General features: G+C 42.1%; 1 pseudogene; it reads left to right on the forward strand.

Annotated features, from left to right (window-relative positions):
- LOC109225085 overlaps positions 1 to 16,892 on the forward strand; it is a 136,627-nt pseudogene that overhangs the window by 95,874 nt on the left and 23,861 nt on the right.

Raw genomic sequence — 16,892 nt, forward strand, 5'->3', positions numbered from 1 at the left:
TGACAAACTTGGTATCAGAGCCTAAGGTTTTAAAGTGTCCTAGGATGTCTCGGAGCCGTGTCTAGTAGAGTCCTTCTTATCGGTGTGTAGTCGACCACATCTATAAGTTGGAGGCTATTCGGACATTTAGGAATTTCACCCTTCTTTGATACTCCAGATCGTGCAGTAGAGCTCAAGATAGAGAGCTAATTTCCATTCTATGTCTCAATCTCAAGATGAGTAATTCATGATTTTGGAAGCAGTAGGGAGGGAATAACCCCACCATTGAATATGAGCGATATTGCCCAAGCGTTTGTTAGGAGAATGTATCGAGCCATGGAGGGATTGGTAGAACTTGTTGCTAAGGGGAGTACCCTTGTTCCTATTAATGTCACAGCACCACCAGATAATGTAGTATATAAGTATGTTACCAACGTGCGTTAGGGATGTGGAGTCGAGGGGCATCGATTGAGTTATTGCACTATCAACCTAAAGCCACCAAGTAAGTCACTCCCTAGTACATCATTATGAACAACACAAAATTTTTACTCATTGTATGTCTACATCCATATTGAAGAGTCCTCATAAACATGGTCTTAATAAGATGTGAGTCACAGAAACTTGTGTGTAACTACTCCTTGAAGGAGACATATTGTTCGTGAATCCACTCTATCACAAATTCTCTTATTTACATCCTCTTGTGGAATTAAGTTCTACAAATACGTCCCTGAATGGAGTTATAATTCTAGGATTAATACTTCCCACTTTCTTTCCTAAATTCTCAACAGGGGGCTACGTCCGATGAATTTGTTACAAAATCTTTTTATGGACAACGTCTGCTCATTTGTGCCTATGCATGCACCGTCGTAAAGTTTACCCATGTGGTGTCAAGTTCCATGTAAAGCATCCTAGTGTTGCGATCCTTCTCGAGTCACTCTTTTACTCACTTGTGTATATGGCTTATATGGTTTGAACAATCACTCTACTCTCTTGCGAGTATCATCATGAAAGCTTCTCAATATCTAGTAACATAAGAGCATAACTTAACACCTATCACATGAGTGCATGTCAATCGAAATGGTCATCGTGTGCATAAAGTCTCTCTGAATTATTTTATACTATCTCATTGGGTTCCCACCTCACTTCAAGTTCATCAAGGGTTGATAGCATGCCGAAATTGCTGAGATTGAATGATCTCCTTTCGATAATGGATTATCTACACATGTGCTAGTCCAACGGTCTGCTTATCAGTCTAACTCTCGCCTTCTGGTTTTGGGTTGACCAAGGAGAAATACACCTAGTAACACATTCATATGTCAAAGCCTTTCTCTCGGTCAAGTCTTATGGCATCTCCCAATACGGCTTGTAATAACTGGTTGTGTAGAAGTGTGTTGTAGTGCTTCATTATGAAGTAGAGTTGCTAAACATAATTGGATTTTTGAATTCTGGATCTACACATCACGTGACTGCATACAGAGATCTTCTTTCAAAAATTTAGCTTCTCGTAATCCCTTATATTACCACCCTTCCTAGTGCTTACAATGAAAGGTTACTTCCATAGGCTCTCTCACTTTCTTTTCATTTATCTTGCATCATGTGTCATTTCTCCATATTTTTCAATACGATCTTATCTCATTTTCTCAACTAGCTATCCAACTATATGATTCGATTCGATTCACCTCACTTTTATGTACTCTACAAGCCCCCTTTTCAAAAAAAGACACTGGAAGTGGGTAAATTCCCCTTTACTATAGACTTCTAATGTCTTCAACTCAGTTTAAGCTTGTTGGTTCCAAATGGTGCTCTTTAGTTTTGCTACCCTTGGTATTCCACCTCCCTGGGTGGATCGGAGTGTCATTTGTCTTTCTCCCCGGAGCATCATGTTAACCATTAGAACCCCTCTAACCAATACATGATTTCATCCCAACATTCAGATGTCCTAGCTATGTGGTTTTACTCGTGAAAGGTTGAGATTAGATACCTTCAGATTTTTGCACATATCATGAGCATATTGATTTGGAAGACAAGTTGTTGTATCTTTAGTTATCTCATATAGGATCAATTATCAGGAAGGGTTAAGCTGTTTGAAATATGATAATCTCATAAGTGTTCAACTTCTTTTCATCCTCATGGGCTTGTGGCATAGGTTCCTTGTGTCAGTTAACGTTAGGGGTGTAATTCAACTTCATGTATTTGGAAACCCATATAGCATTCAAAGTGCCAGAGTATACTCATTCTTGATAAACGGATTTTCCCTACACTCCAGGAGGCGACTGGGCCACGTACCTGAATATTCCTCCTTAACGATTCCTATTGCCAATGTACTAGTTACCCATATGCCTCATTAGTCTGATAATTGATGTCGTCACAATGATTAACCATGTTAGTATTGTTAGCAGTAATCTTCGTGCCTCTTAGCATATAACCTCATGAAATACTCTGCTCAGCACATTAATGGATTCCTGAATAATTCCAGCCTGATCTTGAATTTTGTTGCTCCTCATTGTATTAAATCTATTGGGTATTGAAGGTTCAAACATGTCAAAGAGGAAGCATCCACGTGTGATCACATATATTCGATAGGTAATTTTATGGTCAGTTTATGATAGCACATCTTAGATTAGCTGTTGAAGGTCATCAAGGGTTTAGTGTGAGTGTTCGCCTAGAGATTTAGAGTTTAGGAGGGTGAACAGGTTAATCTCAAATATTTTTCCCCCTGAAGATGTTATGTGAATTGATAATGAAGGTGAAATAAGTGTAGTTCACATTAGGTCGTTCTATGAGTATGATATTTCCCCATCGTTGTTCTCCATGTATTCTGTGTTCTCATATGTCTATGCCTAAGAATGTAGTTGGAAATCCCTTGTGCATCATTTCAGTGGAAATTACTGAAGGTGGAGGTAATGGATAGTTGGCATATGAAGAGTACCTACTTGTCATCCTTGTCAAGTAAGTTTGGGGGTCGTGATTGCTTCCGTGAATGTGTTCTAGCAAAGTTTGTAGGTATGAGAGGCCACATGGAAGGCCGAGAGTGTTGTGGAAATAAAATACTTTCTCTTGATTGTATAGCAGTTGGTTTTTGATTTGAAAGGTACCTTCTAGGTGTTATGATTTAAAAATTTGCAGTCCATGTCCAGGTATCATCGTGATAATGTAGTGCTTGTAATGCTGAGACTCGTGTTATTGATATATACCTTGTAGTGCTTCGTCAAGTTGTGGATGTGTTTTTAGGATGGTTTTGGTGGTTCTCTGACAGGTGGATAGGCCTAGATACAAAGGAGACTCTGCCGAAATTTCTGAAAAATTTGGGAGTTAGTCAAAATTTAGGGACTTGAGGTAGGTTAGAAAAGATATATGTTATTTTAGGTGTTTGGGGCGGGCTCTACCTCTCATTCGAGGACGAATGATCCTAAGCGGGGGAGAATGTAAGGCCCCAGAAAATTTCGCTAAGTAAATTAGGATTTTGTGGTTCCATATAGGCTAATTATAATGTTTTATGTGCTATTAACATGATGGGCATCAATTGTATTTGTATATAAGTGTATAAGTCTTTTAATAAGTAATGTGGGGTCTAATGGGGGGCCTAAGTCTAAGTCAAGTTAGAAATTTTCATAATGGGCTAAAATTCCAAATGAGTTTTCACAAGTCCACACTTTGAATGAGTATATCTAAATATGTATAAGGTTTTAAGTGACGAACAACCTATAATATGAAAGGTCTTCGAGTTTAGTTTCCAACGCTTCAAACCGTTCGTGATTTGGACATTCCTACACAAAGTTATGATCAAATTACCAAAGGCTGGAAAAATGCAATCCTGTGTCGAATCTGCGATCGCAAATATGTCGCATTTTTGACTCTGCGATCGCAGATTGGGCCAGTGTTGCCCGATTTTGGGCACCTATTTCGCGATGCATTTTGCAGCCCACATTCTTGTTTTGCGGTCCATTCTGCAATTGCAGACCCTGTTTCCGAGGTTTATTTTTCCTATTTTTATAACCCGACCCCATTTTCATAAATAGGTTGAGGGGCTTCATTTGGGGTTATTTCCTACTAATTTTAGAGAGAGATGAGAGCATATAGAGAGAGAAAGGAGGGGCCTAGCTTCATAATCATCCAAATCTTGCTCTCGTCTTCAAGAATCAAGGAAGATAACCATAGATTGTCCTCCATCCGGGTAAGTCCTACTTCCAAAATTTCATGCAAGAGGTTAAAGGTTCAAATATGTTGTGGGGGTTAGAAATAGGCCATGCATGTGGGACTAAGTTGTAGTATGTGATGTTAAAGAACTAATATGGGTAGTTCATGTTAAAATTGGTTGAGCGAGGAAGGAACTACCATTTCTAAACCTTGTAGTCTACTTCACATGTTAGGTGTTTGATGAAATTCCTAAGAGAGTTACACCATGGGTAATCTTCCTAGTTATTAATCGATTTTCGCTATCTCCTTATAGAGTGTTATTGCTAGAGGTGTTGGTGTATTGTAGAAACCTAAGGGGAAGCTCTTTGAGGTATGTATTGCTAAAACCCCCTTTTATTAGAAATCGAGCTCCGTTGGTGTATATGAAAATGTGGTAAGACTGAAATTGACGTGGTGCTTATGTGAAGCTTTGTTGTCTTTCTGATGTCTTTGTGTTCTTGTATGATAGTTCTTTCTAATGATATGGTGTTTAGTTATACATACTAGTGCTATTCCACGGCACTAACGTCCCTTTTGCCGGGGGCGCTACATCTTTAAATGGATGTAGGTGTTTCTATAGCAGGCAGTGTTGGTCGCAGCTAGTGATGCATCTTCCTTTCAGCTGACTTGGTGAGCCCCACTTCATTTTGGGGTCATGTTTCATCTGTTTATCATGTACTTTTGTATTTTGAGGTATAGCCGAAGCCTTGTTGCCGGCATTTCCATATTATTCTTCAGTTATATTTAGAGGCTCCGTAGACAGGTTGTGGGTGGAGTTTTGATAATGGGGAATTGAATTAGAAATATTAATATTTGGCAAAGATGTAGAAAACTTGTAATATTTTTGAAAATTATGAATGAAGTTGCTAATGGAAATGAAATGGAAGTCGTTAATGATATATGTACAAAGTATGATTAATGGAGTTCATCTCCTCTTTATTCATGAAATAGTTTGGATAGAATGAAACCTATCAGGCTTGCTCAGTCGGTTTTACTCGGTTGAGCGCCGATCGCGCTCCTCGGATTTTGGGGCGTGACAAAGCAGTATTGGGGCAAAGAATCAACAAGCTATTCCATCCGGTCTACTATGCTAGCAAGACCATGAACGACACCCAAGTCAACTATACGGTGACCGAGAAAGAACTCTTAGCCATTGTCTTTGCTATGGAAAAGTTCCACCCGTACCTCATGGGTACCAAAGTGATTGTTCACACCGATCACGCGGCACTTGGTTATTTGATGAGTAAAAAGGACTCAAAAGCTATATTGATGTGGTGGGTACTTCTTCTACAAGAATTTGATCTTGAAATCATATACCGCAAAGGGAGTGAGAATCAAGTGGCGGACCACTTGTCCCAATTGGAAAAGGAGGGGAAGCCCCATGATGACCTTGAGATCAATGATTCATTTCTAGATGAACAACTCCTTTCCATGACTTTGGCCGGGATGCCTTGGTTCGCCGATATGGCTAACTATCTTGTGAGCGGAATTGTCCCGAATGAGTTCTCTTCAAACTAAAGGAAGAAGATCAAATGGGACTGCTTGGATTATTATTGGGACGAGCCATATATTTTCAAAATTTGCACTGATGGTGTTATCCGGAGATGTGTTGCAGAAGAAGAGCAATTGGGTATTCTTGAAGCTTGTCATTCTTCGCCCTATGGTGGTCACCATGGTGGGGCGAGAACTGCTACAATGGTCTTAAGTTGTGGATTCTATTGGCCTACCTTGTACAAAGACGCTAGCGAGCTCGTTAAGCGTTGTGATGATTGCCCAAAGACCGGTGGAATTTCCAAGAAGAATGAGATGCCTCTCACTACCATCCTTGAGATTGATATTTTCGATGTGTGGGGTATCGACTTTATGGGTCCATTTTGTGAGTTTGTGTGGGAACACCTATATTTTTGTTGATGTGGATTGCGTGTCCAAACGGATTGAAGCTATGGCTTTGCCCAACAATGAAGCACGGAGTGTGGTGACTTTCTTGACGAAAAACATATTCAAAAGGTTCGGCACCCCAAGAGCCATCATTAGTGATGGCGGTTCTCATTTTTGCAACAAAGCTTTCGACACTTTACTCTCTAAGTATGGTGTCACTCACAAGGTGTCAACCCCTTATCACCCCCAGGCAAGTGGACAGGTTGAAGTCTCCAATAGGGAGACCAAGAGTATTCAATCCAATACTGTCAATGCAAACCAGACTGATTGGTCAAGGAAACTTGACGATTCTCTATGGGCCTATAGAACATCTTACAAGACTCCAATTGGTATGTCTCTTTATCGATTGGTATTCGGTAAAGCATTTCACCTCCCAGTGGAATTAGAGCATAAGGTCATGTGTGCGTTGAAGAAGTTGAACCTTGAGTGGGATGTAGCTACCAATCTTCGGGTGTAGCAATTGAATGAACTTAATGAGTTCTGATTCCATGCTTACTCCAGTTCGTCCTTGTATAAGGACAAGATGAAGTACATACATGATAAGTATATCCGGAACAGATAATTCAAAGAAGGTGACCTTTTTCTCCTATTCAACTCTCGGTTACGGATGTTTCCGGGAAAGCTAAAGTCAAAGTGGAGTGGCCCTTTTGAAGTGGTACATGTGACTCCTTTTGGTGCTCTAGATTTGGAAAACAAGAATGGTGAGATCTTTAGAGTCAATGGGCACCGGGTGAAGCACTACCCTGGGTAAGGTTGATGATGGCCACGTTGTGGCATTGATCCATTTCAAGTGAATGATGGTAACATGCATCGTGCCGCGACGTCAAATCAGGCGCTTCTTGGGAGGCAACCCATGTGTTTTTTTTCTCTCTCTTTTGAGTTTTTTTAGATTAGGCATTGTTTTGGACTAACTAATTGTGAAGTGTATGCAGGAAATTGACAAGGAAAAAATTGGACAAGTGGTGAAATTGTGCGGACCGCGCCAGAATTATGCGGACCGCACAAGCCCTTCGCGGCCGCACAATTCTGTGTGCGGTCGCACAGCTGGATAGGGAAAATGCCAACCCTCTGAAGTTTGGCCTCACAAAATCCCTTAAGGATTCGCGGACCGCACAAATTGTGCGGTTGCGGCCATTTTTATGCGGACCGCGCCTTTGATTCAACCGCTGAGTGTGAAACAGGTAAAGAGTGCTGACCGCACCAAAATTGTGCGGCCGCACTCAGGTAAGCCAGTGGGCCACCATGGTCAAAGTACAAAATAGGACTTTTTGAGACCATTCACACTTTACACATTCTAACCTCTCATGCTAGACTAAAGCACAGTGCACTCTTTCTTGTTTTCAATCTCGTTCCCATATTCATCAAGTGTTGATTTCTTAATACATTTCACTACTGGTATGTTAATTTCAATGAACTAATTTCATCTTTTTCTTTTCTTTTCTTTTCTCTTTGTTTTAGTTTCCTTTTTATCTAGGGCTAGATTCATACCAAAAATGTCAAATTGATGCTTAATTATTTCTTAAAAGCATGTGGGTGGCATTTGAATGCATAATGGGGGCTGGGGTTAGTAGCGTTTATTGTTTAATTTCCACAAATCATGCCTAATTAGTGAAAACCCTTGAATTAATCATACTTCAGAGCCGCTCGAAGTTGAATTTCGCAGCCGCTCACAATTTTGTGCGATCCGCGTTAGGGTGTGCGGACGCATACAAAATTGTGCGGTCCACGATACCCTAGATTGAAGGCACGTGTGATTGCTATGATTGTGCGGCCGCACTCAATTTTGTGCGGTCCGCTGTTGGTTTTTTGCTGCCACGTTCAATTTTGTGCGATCGCACAGTTGAACTTCAGAGAACCAACAAAATGGCTATGCAACCGCATTCAAAATTGTGCGGTCCGCGATGGGTGTTGTGCGGCCGCACTCAATTTTACGCGGTCCGCGGTTGGTTAACTTCAGAGAACCAGTAGTCTGAACCTGGGATCTCCGCGACCGCACTCATTTTTCTGCGGTCCGCAATGGGCAGTCCGCGATCGTACTCACTTTTGTGTGGTCCGCGCTGCCCTGTTCTGAGAAGCAATGTCTTTCTTTTCAACTGTAATTCAATAACACATGTTGAACACCCAATTCTAACTGACTTTCACTACTTATGTGTTGGAGATAATGGTGCGTTCACGTGGTCGAGATGATAGTTCCAAAGGGAGGGCAGAACCCTCCTGAGGCCGGGGTTGAGGCAAACACAACCTACCACTATCAATTCAAAAGATCATAAACGAGAAAGCCACAACCAATAGAGCCCCTAATTCCTCAGACACCAGTGAATACCTCCCATCCCAGGAGACTTCTAAGGGGAATTCTGTACAACCACAACCGGGGGCACAATCACAACCATTCCCCGATAGACTCCGTTTAGTGAATGATCCTACCTCCTCTTCTGGTTCTTCTGCTGACTTAGAGGGAGGTAGTCAGGCATCTGAACAATCTTCCCCACCTGCTACATAGACCTACTACAACAGCTACCCCTATCAATTTAGATGATAATGATGAAGTCCCGGATGATGGGAGAGGGGGTGATATAATTGTGGGAGGACTGGCTAGATCAAGGAAGCTATAGGTGTGGGCTGATAGATTTGTAAGTGAGAAGGCGTATGCCAAGTTTTGGAAATGGTGGCCCCAAAGGTCGCTCACTCTTAAGCGATAGTTCATAACCAAAGACCTAAGCCAGCACAAGCCGAATGTCCTACAGCACTTCACGGAGAGAAAAGTATGGAAATGGTTCACCGGCCGTCTTCAAGATGTCAATGAATACCTCATCAGGGAATTTTATGCCAATGTTGCCCACATCAAAAAGGGTACAAAGGTGACGAAGGTCCGGAACTTGAAAATCCGATTTGATAGCCAAGCACTGAACATATATGTAGGGTTTGAGGAGGTTGAGGCTATGTAATACCTGGAAAAGCTAGCCTTGGGTGAGGCAGTTCGCCCATGGCTAGCTGAGATACTTGATATTCTGGGGACAACACCTGCATGGTTCACAGCAAGAGTGCCGATTGTTAGAGCCACCCTTAACTTTGAAGCAAAAGGGTGGCAAACATTTGTGTGCAGCCGTCTTGACCCATGCCAGCATGAAAATGTCCTTCCACTTTCCCGGGCAGTATTGGTAGCTTCCATCATGGCAGGATATCCTATTAATGTGGGGAACTTGATGTCCTACAACATCTCCAATGCAGTCCAGAAAGTAGAAAGATCGTATCCCTTCCCCAACTTCCTCACTAAGTATTTCAAAGATCAAGGGGCAGAGACGAGACATTTTGATGTGGAGGTGAAGGCTAAAAATCCTTTCTCATTGTATCACCTCTAGGGAGCGAACAACCCTAAATTGAAGGGTAAAGCCACTACCTCCACTGGCCAGTCTGAAAAGCCAGGAGTAGTGGCCACTGAGTCAGTTGTCGAGCCCTCCACAACAGATGGTACTTTACCAGAGCAGCAACCATGCCTCCTCCTTCTTCCGGACCATCTATCTCAGTTCCACTGTCAGTGCCTTCATATTCTACCTACCCTCAGACTGCACTGAGGGTTTCCCAGACATTATCCAGTCTCATCAATTGGATGCAGGCAGCTACCACAAAGCTGACTGCCATATCCAGTGAAGTGGCAGCAGTCTTCATCCCCAGCAGTGCTTCAGGTACCTCCATCAGTGGAGGACTCATTGAAGATAATTATGGACAACCAAAAGAATATTTTGGATGACTAGAAGAAGATCCAGGAGACTCTTGATACACATGGCAAGATAATCAAGGATTTGGGGAAGCAGGTGAAGAAGTTGCGGAAGACTCAAAAGGAGTCGGTCGAGACGTTAAGCAAATAGGTTAAGAAGATCAGGAGATTTGCCAATGGAAATACTCATGGATACTATCCCAGCAGCACAGACAGCACCAGAGGCAGCAGCCGGCCAATCTGAGGAGCCAGTGGCAACATCCCACACTACTGAGGAGCTGATTCATATGCTCAGCAACCCCGTAGTCCCCCAGTCAGAGGATGTGGAGATCCAGTTAGAGGATACGGAGGGTGCTGATGTTGAAGACCTGATGCATACAGAGACCACATAGGGAGTTTTCTCTACCCTCTACCCCTTTTCCCTGTTCTTATTTGTTATGAGCATTAAGGACAATGCTATTTTTCATTTGGGGGGTGGTCCATTTTGATTTGATGACACTTGGTATGTAATAACCATTACACTATTTTTTTATCTTTATTTTCACTGTTGGTATGTATATATTATTACCATTTGATGTATATATTCATTTCCATTTATGTATATATTCGCTTTACCTCAATTTTGTATATATTCAATTTAATTTCCGTAGTTTACTTCATAACTTCTTTCGTTATTTTCCCTTAATAACATAGATTCTTATTTACTTTAGTAGCTTCTTTTTAATTTGATAGCTTCTTTTTAAAGTTTTGTATTGACAATAAGCCTTTGGTTTTCTTAATGCCACGGTTCTTTCCAAAGGTAAGATGTTGTGTGAACCGGGTAACTCTTCCCAACGATGGATGGCGTGACAGCCTTCTTAAGGGATTGAGTCTGTTTTCTTTATGTTTTGGTATATATAGTAGTAAAATAAAAGTGTCTCAAGCAGGCTTCACTTGGTACTAACACATTTACCTTTGACCTTATGGTTAGAAACAAGTTGATTGGCAAAGAATAGCTCTAGTTCTGACCTTTAGACTCTTGTACTGACTAAAACAATCATCGAGTGGTTTCTTTGAGCCATTTGTGATGTTCAATATTAGGTAGGGTTGTGGGCTCTCGACTCTGTTCTCTTCAATAATCGAGCAGCTTGAGAGGTGAGATATTGAATTGCAAGTCCAAGTTCCGTGCCAATAAGTCTAGAACTTGCCCTGGATGTTTGTCTAGGCGAAATTCTAAGTGTAGCTCGACTTGAGAAATGATTGTAGGCTCTCCTTGATCCAATTTGAAACTTGAAAGCTTCTGTATCTTACCAATGTGATATCCCTAGTCAACCCCTTTGAGCCGAAGCCCTTTTTCTTTCAATAACCACGTTACAAGCCTTTATCTGTTCTATAATGACCCTCTCTTGGCACCCGATCTTTCCTTAGCATTCTTGATAGACAATTGGCAAAAGCATAAGTTTGGGGGGAGAGACAAGGAATGTGAAAGTGATAAAAGGTACAAAGAACAAAAAGAAATGAAGAAAGGGAAGGTAAGGAAAAGAAAGAAAGTCCAAAAAGAAATATGTCAAAAAGAAAGTGAATAAGGTAGAAAGTTGAAGGGATTCAAAGAAAGCAATGATGAAAGGGCATGGAATGATTAGAAAAGGAGAAAAATGATTGTCATGAGCAAGAAAGAGCGACAATGTGTCTCTCTAATACGAAAGAAGCAAATGACTCAAAGAGTCAAGAAAGTATGAGCCGAAATGAGAAAATGGAGTGCTTAAGGAAAGATGAAACCGCCATATGCCGATAAGTCCTACCTTGATCCAAAAGCCTTCATTACATTCCCGCAAAAGCCCTATATGATTTCGAGTTGAGTGAGCTTACATTAGTGGTGATTTACATAAGGGGAAAGCTTATGGTACTTAGAGCCAGACTTGTGTCATTCTTTTGAGAGAGGTGAGAGTACTTCTTCACAATCCTTGTTTTGAGTGTTACATTCTAAAGTGGGATTTGCTTATGGAAAGTAGAGGAGGAGGAGTTTAGGTTCCACAATTGCCTACGTAATAGGGCAAGCTTCCTTGGTGAGTTAAGTAAACTCTTGATGCTCTAGTGTCACATTAGAACTATGGTACTCAAAAGGTCAAAACATGGTGTTGTTGATAATTCATTTGTGTTGAGGGTAATTGTTAGTCCCAATTGATGCATGATTGATTCACCTTAGGCCAGCTGAAATATCCTTGTGTTTTAATGGAGGTGGGAATTACCTTATTTACTTGAGGACAAGCAAAAGCTTAAGTTTGGGGGAGTTGATAAGTAGGGATTTTAACCTATTACTTGCTCTCTTTTACTTGTGTTTTAGGCCAAAAATGTTTGAAGGTATTCCTGGAAACTAATGAAATGTGCTTGCCTGCAGGAATTGTAAATGAGCCAAAGGAATCAAAACCAACTCACAAAGGAGTCAAAAGTTGAACAAAACAAAGGCTGGACAAAAAAGCCTGAAGCACGGACCGCACCAATATTGTGCGATCGCAAAAACCATGGTGCGGCCGCGACCAAAATTATGTGGTTCGCATAAGGGAGATTCAGAGAGTTGCAACTTCAGCCTATAAGATGAGTGCGGACCGCACCAAAAATGTGTGGCTGCGAAAGTCCCTTGTGCGGCGGCGATCGAAATTGTACGATCCGCAAGATGAAGAATCAGAGAGTTGACTTCAAGCCAAACTCAAGCAAGTGCGGACCGCATCACTTTAATGCGGACAGCATAATCTGGAGCGTGCCGCAATTGGAATTACGCGGTCCGCTGATAACTAGGGATTTTGACGCATTTTATACTCCTTCTTGCTTATGCTTTGATTAGAAATTCATAATAAAATGGTCCCAAATGGCTCACAAGTTGTGCTTGATTGCAGGTTTGATCATCTAAATGACAAGATGTCAAAGATCAGCTCAAAAGGAGTGAAACTTGCACAAGATCCAAAGACAAGACAAGCTCAGGCAAAACAGGCCCAGTGCGGCCGCACACCACTTTGTGCGGTCCGCACTAGGAGATTCAGAGAGGCTAATTTCCAGGCTAAGAGGCAGTGCGGCCGCACTAGGTTTTGTGCGGTCCGCACTGAAGGCAATGCGGCCGCACTCGATTTAGTGCGGTCCGTAGAGCCAAGAATCAGAGAAGTTGCAATTTGGAGTTTTCAAGCCAATGCGGTCCGCAGTCCATTTTACACGGACCGCACTAGAAGCCTCCACGGCCGCAGTCCATTCTCTGCGGTCCGCAATGCTAAGGTTCAAAGAGCTATTTTTCAAGGCCAAAGCCCTAGTGCGGACCGCGGTCCATTTTGTGCGGTCCGCACTAACCCCGTAGGGGCATTTTTGTCCAGATTTTTTAGCCTAGTATAAATAGCTTCTTTTTCCGTTTTTAGGGTATCAGATATTGTAATTAAGGAGCTGCGCTCGTGGGTTCGACTTTCTAAGCCATTTTGGGCAATTTATCTACTTTTCGTCATTGAATCTTGTTATTTAACTTAGTGATTAATTAATATGAGATTATCTTCATCTATTTCTTGCTTTTCTTCTTTAATTATGAGTAGCTAGACCCATAAGCTAGGGTTGTGGCTCAACCCTAGTGTGGGTAATTGATGGGTCTTGTAATTTAGGGCTAAATTGACTATGGGTGTTTGTTATTTGGGCCAATTTCATGGTAAATTTCTGAATTAGTGGTTGCAAACACTAGTTTGTATTGAGTTGACTTGAGCTCTTCTTGAGAAAGAGAGCCTAAGTCTCCGAAATTGGTCTAACAATGAATTAGGGCGTATTCAAGAGATTGATAGCCCCAATTAAAGGGTTAAACCTCGAGAGAGTAATACCCGAATTGAACCCTAGTTGCTTGTGCAAATTTGCATACCCAATTGGTCTTGAGAAAGCCAATTCGGGCAAAATCACTCGAACCACCGAGAGGTGTAGAGTGGGTAAAGTCGTGGAACGGTTATATCATACTCCCCAAATATGTCAAACGTGCCTTAGATTCAAGTACCCGTCAATTGACCACCTAGGCGGTAGTCACTACCCTAGTGCCTTTTAAACCTATTTGAACAACTCGTAGTATTATAACTCTTAGCATAATTTAGTTGCAATTACCATTTGTAGTTTGATAATAGTAGAAGTAAACAAAAACCCCAAAAATGAATAGAAGTGTAATTAAGAACACATACACAATTCTACACTAGATAGATACTCGATTCCTAATTCTAGCTCTCTGTGGATATCGATCCCGACCCTAAATCGGGTAAAAGCTACTCCGACCCTCTCTCGCTACTTAAATAATAGTGCGGAGTAGGTCGCGACACTTTTTGGCGCCGTTGCTGGGGAGCTAACGGTTTTGGCTATCTATTTAGTTAGATTTGTGTTTTGTTCTTCTTTCTTTCTTGTTACTAATTTGTATGTGTCAATACTTCAGGTACCAAAATGGCATTAAATGCTAATGACCCTCTTGGAAATGTGAATGCGGAGGAGGAGGTAGATGACATTGGAGATGAAGAGGTGCCTATTGTACCTCAAGGACAATGTAGAGGCCGTCAGGCCAATGCAAATGACAATATTCCAGACCCTCCTCCTCCACCTCCAAGAGTGGCTCCTAGAGTTCTTCCCAACCAAGGCTATGCGAGTGCTATTGTTCCGCCCCGGATTCGGGCGGGAAAGTTTCAAAAAACAAACGTGATGCTGACATTGTTGGAGCAGCGCGGGTACTTCACGGGTGCTCCCACTCAAAATGCCTACAAACATCTCAAGGGGTTCGTGGATACCTGTTGGGGGAGCAAGCAAACCAATGTGTCCGAGGATGCACTTCAATTGAGGCTTTTCCCTTTCTCACTTAGGGGGAAAGCATTGGACTGGCTTGAGCGACTTCCCAACCATTCCATCACAACTTGGGATGAGTTGGCGGATAAGTTCATTGCCAAATTCTTCTCACCAGGGCACATGGCAGCACTACGGGATGAAATCTTAGCCTTCAAGCAGGAGCCCACCGAACCATTGCATGAGATTTTGGAGCGATATAGAACTATGGTGAAGGAATGCCCCAACAATGATATGACAGAGGCAATGATACAACAAACCTTCTATCGGGGCATCAATACAACAAATCAATGCATAGTGAACCAATTGGCTGGGAGTAATTTCATGAAGCTGCCTTATGATGAAGCTTGTGACATTCTTGATGAAATGGCTGACACATCCTCCGCTTGGAAAAGTAGAGCCAATGTGCCTCAGGGTGACCCCACGGTCACTCATTTGCACAAAGAACTACATGACCATGGACAGGCTATAGCAGAACTTACAACAACAACGAACCAATTAGCAAAGGCACAGTTGCAACAAGTTCGGAATCCTCGCCAAGTGAATTCTATGGAGGGTGTTAACATGTTAGTGAATCAAAGAAGGCGAAGAGGTCAACAGAACCAAGGGAATTCGGATCAATTTGACAATGATGGTAATGGATTTCAAGATGATGGCTATGATGAGCAAAATGAAGTGGTGCAATATGTGAATAATTACCAAGGCCAAATAGGCAATTCTTCCAACTAACAACAACAATGGCGATCCCAGGGCAATTGGGGTAACCAACAACAAGGCAACAATAATTGGAACAATCAACATCAAGGGAACAACAATTGGGGAAATCAAAATAACAACCGCAACAATCAAGGAAACTGGGGCAACAACAACAATTGGGGTGGAAACAACAACAACCAAGGTGGGTGGAACAATAACCAAGGAAATCAGGGGCAAGGCTTTCAAAGGCCCCCAATGTACCAACAACCGAGCAATCCACCACCTTTTCCATCCCAGGGTCCGAGTTCATCTAACAATGAAATGGTAGAATTGAAATGATGTTCGAACAAATGATGAAAAAGAATGTGGATTCCGATGCGCAATTGGCTTCTCACAATACTTCAATTAGGAATTTGGAGGTGCAACTAGGTCAAATCTCTCAGTCCTTGAATACACGCCCTAAGGGTGCTCTACCAAGTGATACGGTAGTGAACCCAAAGGGTGGGAACAACCATGTTATGGCGGTAACTACAAGGAGTGGAAGAGGCAGTGATGTGAATGCCTCCAAACAAAAGCTAGTTTTGGGTGATGAAGTTGAGTTGCAAGAAGTTGACGTTCCTTTGGTGGTTGAGAATGTGGTTGATGAGAATGTGAATCAAGAAGTGAAGATTGATATTCAAGTGCCGAGGTGGAAATGCAACATGACGTGAACCCGTCTAGGGAACACGTAATTGACATGCCGGAGCCGGTTGTGCCAAAAACCAAGGCACCCTTGCCTAGGCCCCCTTCACCTTATCCTCAAAGGCTAGCCAAGCAGAAAAATGAGAATCAGTTTAAAAAGTTCATTGACATGATGAAGAGCTTATCCATCAACGTGCTTTTGGTGGAGGCTTTGGAGCAAATGCCTGGTTATGTTAAATTCATGAAAGATTTGGTTACAAAGAAAAGATCAATGGACTGTGAAACTATCAAGATGACCCACCAAGTTAGTGCTATAGTGCATTCAATGGCTCCGAAGTTGGAGGATCTCGGTGCTTTCACAATACCTTGCACTGTTAGGAGTGCAGACTTTGCTAAAGCTTTGTGTGACCTAGGGGCAAGTATCAATTTGATGCCCTACTCAGTTTTCAAGACTTTGGGTATTGGGCCACCAAGGCCAACTTCTATGAGATTGCAAATGGCGGATAGATCAATGAAGCGACCATTGGGTATAGTTGATGATGTGCTTGTCCGGGTGAAAAAATTTATCTTGCCAGCTGATTTTGTGGTCTTGGATTGTGAGGTGGACTATGAAGTTCCGATCATATTGGGGAGACCTTTCCTTGCTACGGGGAAGGCTCTAGTAGATGTGGAAGCAGGGGAACTCACTTTTAGGGTGGGCGATGAAAAGGTCGTCTTTCATGTGTGCAAGTCAATGAAGCAGCCCAATTGTACCGAAGTGTGCTCATTTGTGGATCTAGTCACGGCTGTGATAATTGATGATACTAGTGCAATGATCAATGTTGAGGACCCTTTGGAGGCCGTATTGTTGAATCTTGATGTCAATGATGATGCGGGCCGAGTGGAGTGCGTAAAT

The sequence above is a fragment of the Nicotiana attenuata genome, chromosome 4 (genome assembly GCF_001879085.1).
Source record: "Nicotiana attenuata strain UT chromosome 4, NIATTr2, whole genome shotgun sequence".
NCBI lineage: Eukaryota > Viridiplantae > Streptophyta > Magnoliopsida > Solanales > Solanaceae > Nicotiana > Nicotiana attenuata.